Source organism: Artibeus jamaicensis, unplaced genomic scaffold (genome assembly GCF_021234435.1).
Source record: "Artibeus jamaicensis isolate MK-2021 breed Jamaican fruit bat unplaced genomic scaffold, CSHL_Jam_final contig_391, whole genome shotgun sequence".
Classification (NCBI taxonomy): Eukaryota; Metazoa; Chordata; class Mammalia; order Chiroptera; family Phyllostomidae; genus Artibeus; species Artibeus jamaicensis.
In genome coordinates, this window is record NW_026521814.1 from 189280 (window position 1) to 207270 (window position 17991).

Genomic DNA, 17991 nt, shown 5'->3' on the forward strand with positions numbered 1-17991 from the left:
AGATTGTAGCCTTTTTTGAGATTCTGTATGACCACCCAACAGAAGAAGAAAAATGCCAAGCTCGGGTCACTGGTACATCAGCTTGTTGTGTAGATGGAAGCCAAAGTTGGAAAACAGCTGAACTGTAGCCCCATTTAAGGTGAAGGGAAAGTAGCATTGAGAGGAAATCTTCCCAATGAGCAAGGCTTGTGTAGTGAACCTGATCAACTACTTTGTGAGGAAGAAGTGCCCCAAAATAAGAATATATATGAACTCATGGGTCACAGTGAAGGGTTTTATTGGTCAGTCTCCTGAAATAAGAAATATTGGAATATTGGGAATAAAGTCTAGATAGGAAGTGTGTAGATGGACTTGTGAAGATCTTTATATTAATTGCATGAGCCTTAACTTACCAAGATCAGTCTAGCTACTGCTACTGTAGAATATCATTTGCAGCAATAAAAACCAATATCAAACACTTAATATGACACTATCCCTTGAGAAGACCAAACAGCCACTTGGCAACAAGCTGATATTCCTGAGTTTACCTTTTCTGCATGCAAGCCCTCAGCCAGTACAGTATCTGAAGAGTTACTACTCTTACCCTTATTATATTAAGTAAGTGAATCAAGTTATAAAAGGGGTAAGCTCTACAGGGTACTGAAATATGTACACTCTAGCAAGCTTCTTACATGGAAATCTCCATATCAGAGCCAGTTTCCAAAGAAATGTCATAAAATACCTGCAAATTAATTTATAAGGTGATAATAAACCTAAATATAAAAGCTAAAACTATAAAGTTTCTAGAAAAAAACATAAAATATCTCCATGACTGTGTGTTGGGAACCACTCCGCCTGGTTTTAGGAGTTGTAACTGCTCCCCATGAATAAGGTTGAGTGAGCAACCTCCAGACTGTGAGCCACTAAGGAGACAAAGCTTATCTCCTTGGCAGCAGCACTTTTGTCCCCAATGCTTCATTGATGGGTAAGACCCCTCAAAGGAGGGGCAACCTAAGCCAGACACAATCATTTGGGAGGCCCTCAAGGAAGGACTTGGGGGGCTATAGAAAAGAGGGAATGATGGACCCTTGCCCCCTGGCTATTCTGGCATAGCCTGAGTCCCCATTTCTATCTGGGAAAAGCATTTCCTGGCTCTAATCCACTTAAGCCTAAAAACCTGTGACTGGGAAGGTAATGCAGCTCTTTCCTGGCTAGAGCAGGATTTGGGGTGATCAGGACTAAAAAAGAATATGTAAAATCTTGTGAAACCTGCTTAGTTTAGAATGCTTTCATTCAAATGATAAGGGTCCAAGCGAGAAGTTTGTTCCTTAAAGTTTTATGGCTCTTTAGCTACCTGACCCTGACTGAGAATAAGTCCCCATAGTTCTTTGAATGCTATCTAATGTTTGATCCATACCTGTATTCTTGTGCAAAACCCAATAAAAGCCCATTAGGGAAAAAGCTCTTGGTCCTTCTCCTGTGAGAGATTGACCACCTTTCCTCCCCAAGTAGATCATGTCTTGGCAGTATTATTTTTATCCGTGGCAGACTGGGGGACTTGCTGGCAAAGTTGCCCCTACAACTGTGGGGTAGGTACATATAGATATATGACACAATAAGCACTAATCATAAAAAATAATTGAGAAGCTGGACTGCATCAAAATCAAAAATTTCTGCTTATCAAAAGACCCATTAAGACAATGAACAAGCAAGCCAAACACTGAGAGAATATTTTTGAAACATAAATATCTAACAAAGGACTTATATGTAGAGTATAAAAGCCTGAAATGAATGAAGAACTCTTAGCAAGTCAATATATAAAAAGAAAAACACCCCCATTAATAAAATAGGCAAAAGTCTGGGACTTCCGCCAAGATGGAGGCATAGGTGGAGATACCATGCTTTCTCACACAACCAAGTTTAGAGACAACCAAATATTAGCAATAGAAAACACAGTCAGAACACAGAAAACTGAACTTTTTGGAAGTCCAATAACAACAAATTCTTCAGCCTGATCGGTAAGAGGGGCGAAACCAGCAGCTGGCGGAGTGGTTTTACACAGGAAAACTCGGTCAGACGGACTCAGGTGCATGGATCCCAGGCGTGGGATTGCAAAGGGCGGACCCAGTGAGCGACCCAGTGAACGACCTGCGGATCTGGCGACGGTGAAGGGTGGTGGGTTGACTGTGCTGGCGCATTCCTATGCAGATAGACTGGCGAGGGAGTGGGCAGTGAGACGGGACCAAGCAGGTCCCAGTGACAGAAGGCAGCAGAGAGGGCCGCCATTTCCTGGCTCTGACCCTGCCTCCACATAGAGCATCACAACCCAGCAACCTGAGCGACCCTACCCTGGTTGAACACCTAAGGCTTCGCTCCTTACCCAGCAGTGGGAAGCAGGAGAGGGGGATGCCATTTTCCCACTCTGACCCTGCCACCACATACAGCCTTACAACCCAACGACCCCGCCCTGGAGGCCCTGCCCTGCCCTGCCCCTAAGGCTCCGCTCCTCATACTTAATAGGCATGAACAGACCAAAAATGGCTCAAGATCTCAAAGCCCCAGAGCCCATAAATCTAAGTGACAAAGAAATAGCAAAACTTTCAGATGCACAGTTCAAAGCACTGGTGATCAGGATGCTCACAGAACTGGTTGACTATAGTCACAAATTAGAGGAACATATGAAGGCTAAACTAATTTAAATGAATGGCAATGCACAGGAAACCAATAGTAATGGAAAGGAAACTGGGTCTCAAATCAAAGGAGTGGACCAGAAGGAGGAAAAAAATGACAATGACCAACCAGAAAAGAATGAAGAAACAAGAATTCAAAAAAATGAGGAGAGACTTGGGAACCTCCAGGACATCTTTAAAACGTTCCAACATCTGAATTATAGGGGTACCAGAAGGGGGAAAGAAACAGCCACCAGTGGAAAACTTATTTGAACAAATAATAAAGGAGAATTTCCCCAATTTGGCAAAGGCAATAGACTTCCAGGAAATTTAGGAAGCTCAGAAAGTCCCAAAGAAGTTGGATCCAAGAAGGAACACACCAAGGCACATCATCATTACATTAGCCAAGATTAAAATGAAAGAGAGAATCCTAGAAGCAGCAAGAGCTAAGGGAACAGTCACCTACAAAGGAGTTCCCATCGGACTATCAGCAGATTTCCCCAAAGAGACCTTACAGGCAAGAAGGGGCTAGAAAGAGGTATTCCAAGTCATGAAATCTAAAGACCTACAACCAAGATTGCTCTATCCAGGAAAACTTTCATTTAGAGTGGAAGGACAGATAAAGTGCTTCTCAGATAAGATCAAATTCAAGGAGTTCATCATCACCAAGCCCTTATTATATGAAATATTAAAGGGACTTATCTAAGAAAAAGAAGATAAAAAATATGAACAGTAAAAGGACAGCAAACTCACAGTTATTAACAACCACATCTAAAACAAAAGCAAGCTAAAAGGACAGCTAGACCAGGAGCAGAACCATAGAAATGAAGATCACATGGAGGATTAGCAACAGGGGAGTGGGAGAAGGAGAAGGGGGGAGAAGGTACAGAAAATAAGTAGCATAGACGGTAGGTAGAAAATAGATAGGGGGAGGGCAAGAATAGTATGGGAAATATAGAATCCAAAGAACTTGAGACACATGGTCATAAACTAAAGGGTGGGAATGGTAGGGGTGGGGGGTGCAGTGTGGAGGGGAATGAAGGGGGGGAATAGAACAACTGTAATGGCGCAATCAATAAAATAAAAATAAAAAAATTAGAAAAATAAAATAGTCAAAAGTCTTTAAAATACATTTCCCTAAAGAAGACATACTAATGAAATCTAAAAAAGATGCTCAACATCTTTAATATCAGGAAAATAGAAATTAAAATGACAATAATATACCATTTCACATTCTTTAGAGTGGTTAAAATGTAAAAAGCTGAGAATAAGTGTGGAGGAACTGAAACTTTTATACACTGCTGATGAGACTGTAAGTTGGAACAATCATGTTGAAAAGCGGATAACTTTTAAAAAACCTTCACGGACCCATGAATTCCATGCTTAGGTTGAACACAAGAAATTAAAACATGTGTACCCCCCCAAAAGAATCTTTATAATAGCCCAAATACGGACACGTCTTACATATATATCAGTATGAGAATGAATAAACAAATTGTGTGTATTTATACAATGAAAAACTACTTGCAGTAAAAATGAAAAAAATACATTTGTGATACACAAGAGAATATGGATAAATCTCAAAATCATCATGGTGAACAAAAGGAGCCAGTCATAAAAGAAAACATACTTGACTTTGCTTATATGAAATTCTAGAAAAGTCAAAATGAGTATATAATGGTAAAAATAAAGACATTATTTTTGGATGGTGAATGTTGACAGGAAGGGAGCATAAGGGAAGTTTTTAGGTTGATAAAAAGGTTCTATATATTCATCAGCATGATATTTATCTGGATATAAACATTTGTCAAAAGTCATTGAAGCATACACTTAAAATTTGCATGTAACCTGAATGTACTTCAATTTTTAACAACAACAACATCACAAAACCCCCCTAAAATGTGATCAAACATTTTTTCACCAATTTTGTGTTGTTCTAGACATTGGGTGTGACATTAATAAGAAAAATAAAAAATAAAATCATGGACCATGCCTTTAAGTAGTTTCCAGTTAAAAATGATGGGATTAATTTGCTATGAAAGTCAGCCATAAGGAAAACCTTATGATACAAATAAGTTAATCATCACCCTTTAATATAGCACAACTCTCCTGAAACTATTTTAAGCCGTACTTGAAAAAGTTAATTGAGTAATGTACAAATTTAGACACCAGTTCACCAAATCTTCGGTATGTTCTTAACTCAAACTAGTTTGTCGTATAAAAAAATTCTACAACAATAGTCAATAACTGTATAATTTAATTTGTAGGTTGTTAAAAACATCTTCAAGTTCTATACAAATATTTGAAAAGTCCCCTTTTCACATTTCACTGATACACATAAACTCTCAATGACCCTGATTAATAGCAGGTTTAGCAATATATTTTTTTTAATATGACTATAATGTTTTTATTAGCTGGATAAAATCAGTATCAAGTCAGTAGCAGTATAGTTTTTAAATGACAAAGGCTAATCAAAAGTGTTCTTGTATGTTTATACAATAAATTATGTGACTTCCAAGAATGGGATGACAAATCCTCACAAGTTTATATTTTTAATATTATTATTAAAATTTATTTATATTCTTAAAGTTAGAGGCAAAAGAAGATAATCCAAAAAGGCCCTGGAAAGTGACATCCAAACATCTGATTTGAAAAATACTTGTATATATAAAGGTTAACTGTACTAAGTATCAACTTTATAGGTGGTAGGCAAAAATTCTGATTGTTTACTTAGGCCACATTATTGCAACAAATTTTCTGTGCTTTGAAGTTGCTATAACTTATTATTAAATGGTTTGATAACACTACCGGTTAAATCTCATGCTTTGAACAGCACTGTTACATTTAGAAATAGCAGAAAAATTATTTTAAATATGAGTGGCAGACCTGAATCTCAAAGTGGTAAAGGCAAAAGCAGAACATTGCATTTACAGATGAGACTGAGAAAAGGTTGAATGATAGAAGTCTTTCACAATTAGGATGATTTTTCTATACAATAAGTAAAAACCCAATGATACATGTAAGTTGTGAAAAATAACATTTTTCTTCATGTACAAAATTCTACAAATACTAGCAGATAAGATCCAAGAAAAGTAGGACTATACATATTTTACTACCTTTGATCATATTTGCATAATAGCTACAGCAATGTAAGAGGAGATTTAGCAGAAATGATCCAATTTTTATTGCCATAAGAAAGAGATAGTAGATAATTTCTTTGTAAGTAGAATTAAATTTATGATTTTAAAAATGTAGTCTATGTTTAATTTCCAATAGCTGGCATTACAGAATAGGCTCGTGCTGTTATTGCTGAATTTTAAATTTTCTTAAATAAATGTTTCTTTATCTGCTGTATTCTTGGAACCATTTCCAAAAACTTCAAAGCATGTCCTAGCTGGTGTGGCTCAGTTGGCTGGGGCATGGAGTTTAATATCTGGGTGTGGACAGGAAAAGAGACAGACCAGAGACCTTAGTCTGTGAAGCTGGATGAGGTATCTGTTTCACCTGTTAGGCAGACACCAACACAGAGAGTCAAGGAAACTGAAAAAACAAGGTGATATGTTTTATTTTTTTTCAATTAAAAAAAAATTTTTATTTAGTTATTTTTCAAGTACAGTTTTTTTGTCTATTTCTCCCATCCCAGCCCCCCGATATGTTTTAATTAAAAGGGAAGATAAATCTTCAGAGACCAACCCTCATGAAATAGAGGTATGTAGTTTACCTGACAAAGAGTTCAAAATAACTCTCAGAAAACTGCTCATTGTCCAGGATAGAAATGTGTAAACAAAGTGAGAATTTCAACAAAGAGGTAGAAAATTTTTGAAAGTGCCAAATAGAAATCATAGAGCTGAAGAATACAATAACTGAACGAAAAAAATTGAATACAAAGACTCAACATCAGACCAGATCGATCAGAAGAAAAAATATCAGCAAACTTGAAGATGGGTCACTGAAAGTTGTCTAGTCAGATGAACAACAACAACAACAAAATGATTTTAAAAGAGTGAAGATAACTTATAAAACTTTTGGCATACGATCAAGTGAACCAATATCCATATTATGGGTAGCCTATAGGTGAAGAGAGAGTGAAAGAACAGAAAGCTTATTTAAAGAAGTAATGGTTGAAAAATCCCAATCTGGAAGAGGAAGTGGACAGACCCATCCAAGAATCTCCCAAAATTCTTAAATTTTGGGAAGAGGAATCTGAAGAAATCTGCATTGAGACTCATTAATCATCAAATTTTCAAAAGTCAAAGACAATTTTGATAGCGCCAGAGAAAGCAACTTGTCTCCTACAAGAACACCTCATAATAATATCAGTGGAGTATTTCAGCAGTAACCTTGCAGGCCAGAAAGGAGAAGGATGATATATTCAACATGTTGAAAGAAAAATCTCTACCCACCAAGAATTTTGACTCCCAGCAAAACAGATCTTCAAAAATAAAGGGGATAAAAACTTTCACAGACTAACCAAAGTCAAGGGCATTCATCATTAGACCTGCATTATAGGTAATGCAAAAGGGAGTCTTACAGTTAAACAAAGGGCATGAAACAGCAACACAATAGCATAAGAAGGTATGAAACTCTTTGGTGAAGGTAAATATATAGACAAATGCAGAATACTGAATTATTGTGATAGGTAAGTCACTTTTAATTCTGATATAAAGTTAGAAGATGAAAGTATTTTTTAAAGGAAAAACACGCTCCCTCTGTTTTGCCTCTACTCACATGCAATATTTCTGACACCAGATATGTGCAGGTGTTCTACATATCAAGCAATTCTCTGTGACGCCACCAGGGTATGCTACAATTTAACTCAGTTAGAATATTATCTATCTGGAGATAGTGTCAGACCGGCAGGTTAAGGTCCCAGTCACAAAAAAACTGCCTCCCCTCAAATTCAGATTCCAATTGCACATCCCAGGAATTGTCACCTGTACTTCTGAGTGACCAGCTATAAATCAGAGTTTCTGTGACCCCCTCCTTACATTCAGTAATTTTCTAAAATCACTCACAAACTCAAGGAAACACTATTTACATAGCCTGGTTTGTTGTAAAGGATATAGTAAAAGCTGGGAATAAACAGATAAAAGAAGAGATACATAGGGGCAAAGTCCAACAGTGTTATGAGTGCAGGAGCTTCTGTCCTGGTGGAGTTGAGCTGCACCATCCTCTGAGCACGTGGGTGTGTTCACCAACCCCCAAACTTCCCCAAACCCATATATTAGGATTTTTTTATAGAGGCTTCATTATGTAGGCATGATCAATTATTAACTCTATTTGCAACTTCTCTCTCCTCTCTGGTGAGTGGTGAGGAGGGGAACCTGAAATTCTAAGCTTCTAATTATGGCTTGGCCATTCTAGTAACCAGCCTCCATAATTAGGAGTCCATCCAAAGTCAACTTATTAGAACAAAAAAACCATTTCTATCACCTGGGAAATTGCAAGTGTTTGGGAGCTCAACATCAGGAACTGACTAAATGTTAGAACAAAAGATTCTCCTGACACCCTATTTACAAGAGTTTCAGGAGATCTATGTTAGGAACCTGATGCAGATATATACAGGGTGAGTCCAAAGTAGGTTTCCATATAGAAAATAATACAACAATAAATAAATAATATGAGAACAAACTGTGTTTTATATACAACTATAAACTTACTTTTGCCCTATCTTGTGTATTCACAGTATTAAATATATGCTACAACATGGATGAACCTTTAAAACATTATGCTAAATGAAACAGTCTCATAAGATGACATATTATATGATTCCATTTATATGAAATGTGCAGAATAGGCAAATCTTAGAGACACAAAGTAAATTAGTTGTGGCTTAGGGATGGGGGTTGGGAGGATAGGTGGTGATAGCTCAAAGGGAGGGTTTTTTTTAGGTGATAAAAATGTTTTAAAGTTGATCATGGTAATAGCTGCATACATTTGTGCAGGAAGGAAACTGGATTTGGAGAGAAACTCTAAGACCAGGGACATTTTACCTGAAGACTTTAAGATACAGGCAGGAAAATGCCTAACACCACAATAAACTTATGGCATACTTGACTATGGAACTTATATTTTTAATTCCCTGTCCCAGTCAAATAACTAGTGAGGCTGGGGGAAAAATGTACCCCAGTGACGCAAAGCCAGGTGTAACTGAATTTTCACGCAGTCTCTCACAGTAGGAAATGGAGACTCCAGTCTTCACCCAAAAAGAGCAGCGTGATTCAGCTCTTACAGTTTTAAGTAGGTCTGACTGCAGGCTCATTATTGCTTCACCTCCAGAATTGCTCAAAGGCACTAGAAATACAGATTTCTGCATGAAATCTCCTGATTTTTAAATTTAAATAAACTTGAAGACATACGTGTGTTGGCTTTGATCTAGAGTCTGACAGTTTTTTTAAAATTTATTTTTGATTACATTTGACATTATTGAATTAGTTTTAGGTGTATAATGTAGAAATTAGACATTTATATACCTTGCAAAGCTATCACCTCAATAAGTCTAGAACCACCTGACACCATACTTAGTTAATACAATCTTACCGACTATATTCCCTACGCTGTACTTTATATCCCTGTGACTACTTTTATAATTGGCAATTTGTACTTCTTAATTCCTTTTGCCTTTTTCACCCACTCCCTCAGCTCCCTCCTGTCTGGCAACCATCAGAATGTTCTCTCTATCTGAGTTTGTGTCTGTTTTGTTTGTTCATTTTTTTTAGATTTTATATAAAGCTGAAATCATATAGTATTTGTCTTTATCTGTCTATAAAGCCCAACAGGTTCTGACCTCTGAAAGTTTCTTTTCCTACTTTCTTTTTCTCTGCTTTGAGTTATCTCAGCAAGCTAAGAAGATTCAATTTGGGTCTCAGTGTTGTCATGGGAGGGATAAGAGGACACACCCAGAGGGAGTTTATCAGTGATTCATTATTCGTTAAAATAGAAGACTCCATTCCTTAGGTTTTTATTACTTAGGATTCCATAAAAGTCAACTTTTCTGTTTCTTCCCCAATGGTACATACTTATGAAATGAGTAGACACCAAGGAGTTATTTGGAAAGAAGCAAATAATTTTTCTCAAACAATTTAATCCTTGGAGTCAACATGTTAATTTACTTCTGGAAAAGTCTCTTGCTGACATCAGACATTTTTAAAATTGATAGGACTGCATGCAGAAGAGTTGCTACAATTAACTTTTGCCCAGGATGTGGGCAGGCACTACCATGCATGCCATTCAGCTTTACCCACTACAGAGGCAGATTAGTAGGAAGAATGAAATTGCTAATATTTCAGAAAACATTTTAAACACATCTCATAAAATTAGAGAAATGGCTTTCTGATATGTGAGTGAATGAATTATCAAGAAAACTTCCAGGAGCTAAAATCAGTAAAGGAGATACAAGAAGGAGAAATAGAACTTTCATTGTACACTAGACAAGGTGTTTTCCGATTGGTAGTGTGTGAAAGTCCTCTGCATTTATTCTAGAAGACCAGCCCCTGTGTGATAGGGTAGTTGGGGATCTGGAGAGTGCCAAATCCTGAAGCAGACACAGATAAAACTGCCATAATCCTTTATTTCATGAAATTCATTGTATTAGAGTGTGCTTTCCACCAAGCAAAAGTGGATTTTCTTGTATAAACTCATCTTATTAAAGCCAAAATCCCATTTGGAATAGAAAAATATTCCTTGGTTCTATCTATTTGGGAAAAAGAAATGCTTCCAGCTTATGATAAATTCTCATGCTTTACAAAGTGCTTTACAAAGTCAGCCAATTTCTAGCCTCTAAAGAGTTTCTCCAATAATTTCTGGAGTCCACTCCCTTGAATACACGGGGTTTGTCTGACTCAGTCAAAAATGTCATCCATCAGGATTGTGCAGTAAATAATAGTGTGGAGATTGTTCCCTGAGAAAGAGTGAATGATTGTCCCGAAGCACAGCATTCAGGATTATTAGATTAAAAGTAAAGAGTCATGGCAGGATGAATTTGGCCTACAGAAGCAAGAAGGTAATTCTGGCTACCTATTGGCAGGAGCATGTCATGGGGAAATGGCTAAAATAATATGAATATGAAGTTCACACTGATTTTATTCAACAAGCATAGGTGAAGATGACTATCAAGGTCTTCGCCTTTGGAAAGGCTCAATTTTTCACATGTAAGAGTCATAGCTCTTAAGAGATAATGAAGTATTTTCTCTTAAAATTTTCCCCAACTTTGAAGTTGCTCTTTTATACCATATAAAAATTTTATCAACATGTTTACATATCACTTGAGAAGTCCCTTTGAGTAATCAGGTCTATAAAGTTCTAGTTATAACAGCATCTACCCCGTTCCTAGATAAGATCTTGTTCATTTGACAACTTCTAATCAACCTTTAAGATTTTCCTTAATTTTGTTTCTTTTTCTCCATCAAGGAGGATAAATTATGCCCCTAACTTTATATCTATAGTGATAGTCATAGCGATAATAGCTTGTAGTTATTAAGTACTTCCTATGTGCCAAGGCCTATTCCAAGAAATATTAAGTCATTTAACTCTCACAAAACTGTATGAAATAGGTTTGGCTATTTTGTTTACTTTACACATGAGGAAAATGAGACACAGAGAGGTTATACATGCTGCCCAGCAAGAAAGTGTCAGAGCTGCGAATATGGACCCAGGTGGTTGTACCCTTTACCACTATGCAACACTCCCTCTCATTAGCACTCATACACATCCATCACATAGTATTAAGTTAGTGTTGGGGAGGTCTATTTTCACTGTACATTGTGTTCTCTGTAAGAGTTCTGTGTGTCTTACTGGTATTTGGTGCCCAAGGCCCCTCAAGTCCACAGAACAATAGTTGTTTGGGACTAAGCATAGATTTGTCACTTGTCATCCTTGTCTATGTGTTAGCTCATGCATTCTTTTCAAAGGAGTTAGTTTACTGAAGCAAGGTTCTCTTCTCTTCAAAAAGTAGCATCTTGACTTAAACAGTGCTTTACTGAGAACTAATTACCATTCTTCCAAGTGATCTCTTTGCTAATAAAAGGCCATGTAGCCTCCTCAGTCTTGAAGCCATGAGCCACCACATTGAAGTCCAACCACCCTGAAGGTGGCATGCTAGAAGTGCCCTGGGTAGGTGCTCTCCACTATGGTCACAGCTGAGCCATTTTTCAGCAATCCTACCAGGCACCAGACAAGGGAGTGAAGGGTTTTTGGTCCTTCCAGAATAGTTTATCCACCAGGTGGTTGCCACTGAGTGGCTTAGTTTAGTGCTCTGCTATAGCTATCTTGAAATCTTAATCTTTGAACAAGGAGCCCCTCATTTTCCTTTTGCACAGGGCCCCCAAAATAATTTAGCTGATCCTAATTGCATCATTGGTTTATACTTCATTATATATTCTTTGAAATTGTTTGCTCCTATCTCTCATTCATTGCTCATATCCCTCACCTTGATTGTTGGTTGTATCTTAAAGATGAACTGAATGTCATCCTTTGCCTTTCACAACTCTTCACTAGTCCTAAGTATAGGTACCCAGACAATATATTTTGAGAGACTTGACAGAGAAGAGAAAACGGCCTTTTAGTGTGTATCATCCTCAATGCAGGGCAGGCAAAGAGGCCAGAGAGGAGCCAGTAGCCGTGTTTACCTGCCCTACTCCATTGCACACTTTTTGCTTGGGTCTCTTCGTGGCTCTTTGGTGTCAGATGATGCAGGATATAGATGTAAGAAAAAGCTATGTGTAAATCTCAGTGTACAAATAAGACATTTGCCTTCTCTCCATGTTTTCCCTTACAGACCCAATTGATAAGTTTTTATCATGTGGAGGGTTTAAGTGAAGCTAGTTGGTTTTGCTCTCCAGAGAGTGATGATAAGAAATGAGGTAGAATGGGTCTACAAAATGAATTAGCAAAAAATACCAACCTGAAAGGCACTGAGTGAGTCTGTGTGCTTAATATCTTACCTTGTAACAACAAAATTAAAAAAATATTTCTTATTATAAAGAGTATCAATAATATAAATAAAATGAATCAGAAATGTTAACAGACAAGAATGAGGGGGAGATTTATTGTTATGTCAAAAGAGGAGTCAAAGTTTTAGTGTCACTTTGAAATAACTTTACCTAAAACACTGTTATAGATGGTATCAACCTTACTTTTTAACCACTTGGCAACATAAATATGCAATAATAAGTGGGTTCCTTGCTTTAGAAATCAGTCTGTGATACCATGTGAAATATTTCTTTTGGTAGGTAAGGTTAAGGAGGTCACTGGATACAATTTCCTGGTATATTGCAAACACTTGTGAATGAACTAAAGCCTTGCATAATGTTCAGAGAACTAAAAAATGTTAGTAAAGTACTTAATATCAAAGAGATCTGATTCTATCACAGAAGCATTCATTCTGTACTTCATTTATTCCTTCATCAAATATTCAAGAGCCTGCTCTGTATCTAGAAGTAGCCTAGGTACAGAGAAAATGCTGAAACAGAAATATGGTTCTAAGCCTTTTATGCACTTCAGATGATGAAAATAATTTTCTCAGTAATTTTCACATTCACAGACACCTTGTAAGGACAGTTAAACCCATCCGGCAATGAAAACTGAGTAACATCTGTTGTTCATGTTCTTAACTTATTCACAAGTCACTGTTTACCAAAATTATCTGACGACCCTCCCTTGTCCAACCAGACAAAAGCACTCTATCCTAGCTAAAGACATGATCCAAGTCAGCATTTAAAAAAAAACAATACACCATTTTTACTCCAGAGAGATTACAGGTTAGATTTTAATGACAAAAGAAGCACTTTGTGCAAATATTTGAACAGTACCACCTGTTGAAACTTGTAATGTTACTGCTCAAGATGAGACATAATTCAAGATTTAAACTTTCCTCTAGTCACATGAGAGCTGATGTGAGCACTGCCAAGAAAATAATGATGATAACTCGTGTCCCTGAAAGTCAGAAATTTCTGAGCCCAGCTCCAGGAGAGAAGCAGCTCTCCACACCAGCAGCTGAGACATGTGGTGTCAACAGGATGGAATGTGCCTGATTTCACCTCACAGTGGACGCTGGAACCCCAGCCACAGTGGGATGGTGGTTTGATGTGTGCAGTTACTTGGAAGTGATGGCAGCACCCTTGCAATGTGCTTGGATGGGAAACAGCTGTCAGATTTGAAGCCACTGTTAGATGTGGCTGTTCTAGATGTGTTCTCTGACTGCTCTTGCTCAGTTCCTGAGAGTTAAGTAGAGCAAGGGTTGAAATTCTTTTTGCTAAAAACAAAAAAGAAAAAGAAAAGAAAAAGAATTTTTTCCCTTAAAAATGGCTATATGGATGGGGCAAGTTCTAGGGAAAAGAACATCAACTGTAACTCCCTGTTATTCAGGAAAATGTAGTAGTATGGCCCTGGAAAGTGGTATTTATCATCATAACTCTCCAGGATAATATGGTGTGGGGATTATCTTTGGAATTCTGACTGTTTTGACCTAGGCAGGGACATAGGCTGGGGTTTATTCTTTATTCAATCTGTCTATACCATTCCTACCCACTGGTTCAAAGAACATAGATACTATTAATTTTAAGGAAAATGGCTTTTATTACTGTACTCCATAATTGACAATTCCATGGGAAATAGAGAGGAGATCATGGAAAATTATGGGGCCAATCACAGTGATAAAAATGCAAGGGTAAAAAGTCGTTTATCTTAAATAAATGAGACAATTATTGGAAAAAATGCCATTAATTCTTCTTTCGGATACCTATGGTAATAGAACTCAGAGAGAGGTAAAACTCAAAATGTGAAATTTTCTATCTATCTATCTATCTATCTATCTATCTATCTATCTATCTATCATCATCTATCTTTGGTCCTGTTCCATGATTCACTTTGTCAGATTCCAAGGACTCCTTTGCCTTTGGATTTAGACAAGAACAAATTTTCATTTATTTTCCCATGCTTTTGAGCATTTTTAAATGATAGCTGAGTTATGAGTCATTGCCAAGCTCTTCGGTATCATCGTACCAAAAGCACATAACATGTTTTCTACCTGTCGATGTAAATTATTGCCTGTGTGCAGGACTCCAGGAACGATTTGGCTTCCTGCCCACACAAATGACTTCTCATCGTTCAGGTTTCAATTTAATGCCAGTATGTACTGTAAGATGTATGTTCAATCCTACAAATGAGTTGCATGTGCATTTCAATTTCAGAAAACCTGGACTGAATTTTAAAAGAAAGTGTTTAGGATCTATTGTATTTGAAGTGCTTCTGAGCTAAGTGCATTCTAAATATACTGCAGGATCAAAAATAGTGCTAGACGTTGGGCACTACATTAAATTTTACAAAAGAAAAAAAAAAGGCAAATGATGCCTTCAGCTTTTGAACTTGTTTTTCCAAAGAACTAAGAGATACATTGTGAGTTTTCTTTTTTCAGTTACCTTTGCTTTTTTTTTCCTTTCAATTTGCCTTCTCCCATCTTCTGACCAACTAGCCCAGTAAGTCAAGTCTATTTTAAAAAATCTTAAATAGAAAGCTAATGATTCAGAACACATTTGTCATAGAGGCAGAATCTACTCCAAGCACAAATTAGAAAGATGCTTTTAGATTTCCTTGCTTCCTGTTAGTGTTGATGGATGAAGTTCTCTATGAAGTATATCAGAATGCACTTCAAATTTAACAAATTAAAAATACTGTCAAATAAAATGCCTTTTTAAAGTGTGACAAGAAGGATTTATTTCTGCACACACATTCTAATAAAAAGGTCAAAGGATGTAGTAAAAAAAAAGTGCTCACCAAAAAATGTATCAAAATATAGGACAAATTGAAAAAATGAGTGTTACAAAGGGACAAAAACCAAGAAATATTTCATGTTGTTTTACATTAGCAAAAATAGATACAGCATTCTGTGGACCAAAAGTACTCCAGTAATGAGAATTAGACATTTTTCTTCACTAGAATTTGTGCACCTTCTGTAAAAATCATCGTCTTCTTTTGCCATGTAATCCCACATGTAATAAATATTACATGTTATGCCAAATATGTTTTAATGGCTTCTCTCAGTCGGCCATAGAACTGAATCAATAAAATAAAACAGTGTTTGTCAGTCACCACTTTTAATGTATGAAACTTAAATTGAGGAAAAAAAAAGAAAAATATCTGCATTACATAATATAATCCTTCCTTGTTTTCTACTACTTTTCTCATTAGAAGAACACTAGTTTAACATTGTGTTGCACTATTTTCTACTCACCACAATTGTATCTGGTTCTGAGAATTTGGGTCCAACATCACACCAAAGTCTTATAGACAAAGGGAGAGACACTGGGGACATAATGGCATCGCTAGTTGGAACTGTTAGTTGTCAGTTACAATTCGAGTACACTCTTCTAACCCTTAGACTCTAGGTGATGTTTATTCTTATATTTCATTATATATTGCCATTTATTTTTATTTTGTTATGTTTGTCTTATGGTCCAAACTAGGTGGTAAGTTTCCCCCAAATAAGGCCTATTTTCCTAGTTGCTTTTGTAGTGTGAAGTCAGACTCTCTGACACATCACCAAGGCACAGTGTTGCCTCCAACTTCATGTGTTCACACGGAGTTCTGAGTCAGGTTCTGTGTGAGTGGTATCAATATTCCCTCCTTTTTTCCTAGCAATCATATGTCCAATAAATCGTAGAACTAAAATTTACATCTCAAATAACCAAATTTTTCACTTCACAGGCAAGAAAATCAAGACTCAGAGCCATTAAATATTAATATTTGGCCCAAAGTCAAATGAAGGATTCATAGCTTTCAAACATAGAGATGGGGTTCATCTTATATTGGAGTGAACTCTGGCCCAGACACTTGGTGTTTCTTGGCAGCCTGCCTTAACAAGGATCATAACTGATGAATGGCCATTTATGGTTTATTCAAATTAAGATAAATCTCACTCATCAGTTGGCATAAGGTAAATTAATTGCTAAGCATAATTTTTAGAAACCAAATGCTTTGGTGCAAAAAAGGAAGGAAGATCAGTGGCCTAGGTGAAGGTGCCAAGTTTTCTAACAAAGTCCCTCTGTAAGGGTTGAACAAACTACCTAAGGATCATTTAATTACTTTATTCACTCATGCATGGACATATGTGAACACAGCAATACATCTGGCAGCCTCCTTTCAAAAGAGCTTAAAAAGAGTCATCAAATTTTCTAAAACATAGCTGTCAGGATTTTCCAGGTTAGAGGGATTTGATTGAAATAGCATTGAATGTGTTTCAGAAATAATTGCTTTTCCTTGGTGCTGGGTAAAAATGTTTCCTGAGTTAATTGATGCATGCATCATTAAAGAGATTTTGGACAAGAGCCTCCTGAAGTTAAGTAAATATAAACAAACAAACAAACTTGCAACAGGGGTAAAGGCCAAGGAGGGGATTTATAATGGGTACTAGGAATCCTGTTTTTCTTTCTCTTGATTTTGCAGGTCGCCCTATGGCAAACCAAGAATTTTCTTAATGTTCTACTTGGTAAGGGTAGAAACAGAATTGAGTTTAGAATGCTTCTTTTAATAGATTTTCCAAGAGAAGTCAAAGGGGTAAGAAGTTAGAAGAAATTAAGCTGGAAAATGAGTAACATTTGCATAAAATAATGCTTTCTATTTTTATTTCTGTAATATGTATAAAGAATATTTATGCTCCAACTTTTTTTGAAAATTCAAAGTTATATCTTGATGTGAATTGAGACCAAGTTCTTAAATCAATTTCTTTCAGCTTTCTATTTTCATAATCATAACTCAATATCAAGATCAACAAATACCCTCTGAACGCTGCGCCTATCAGATAATTTGCTCCATTTTTCTCACTGTAGAAAAAGACAGTACTTAAAATTAAATTAGGCTTTTTTGTCAAACTATCAGGATAATGGAGGGCTGTATTTGTCTTTCTAATAAAATAAGAATATCTGTTTTGCTCACACATACTCTTTTTTAATTGAAATATGACTTACATATAATAAAATCACAGTTTTCAGTGTACAATTAAATGGTATTTGAAATAATCACACCTGTGTAATTGACAATCCAGGAACTTCCTTCACACTCCTTTCTATTTCAATTTCTTTTCCAAGAGGCAGCTTGTTCTGGCCATAAATTTACTTGAGTTTCTCACTCTGAAGAATGATGTTACCCATATGTTTTATGTAAATGTTCTTTAATCAAGTGAGGAAGTTTAATTTTAATCTTAGTATGTCAGAAATTTTATTATTAACAGGTGTTGGATTTTGTTAAATACTTTTTCTACATATATTGATATTATTATGTGATTTTTCTTCTTTGGCCTGTTGATATGATGGATTATGTTAATTAATTTTCAAATGCTGAACCAACATTG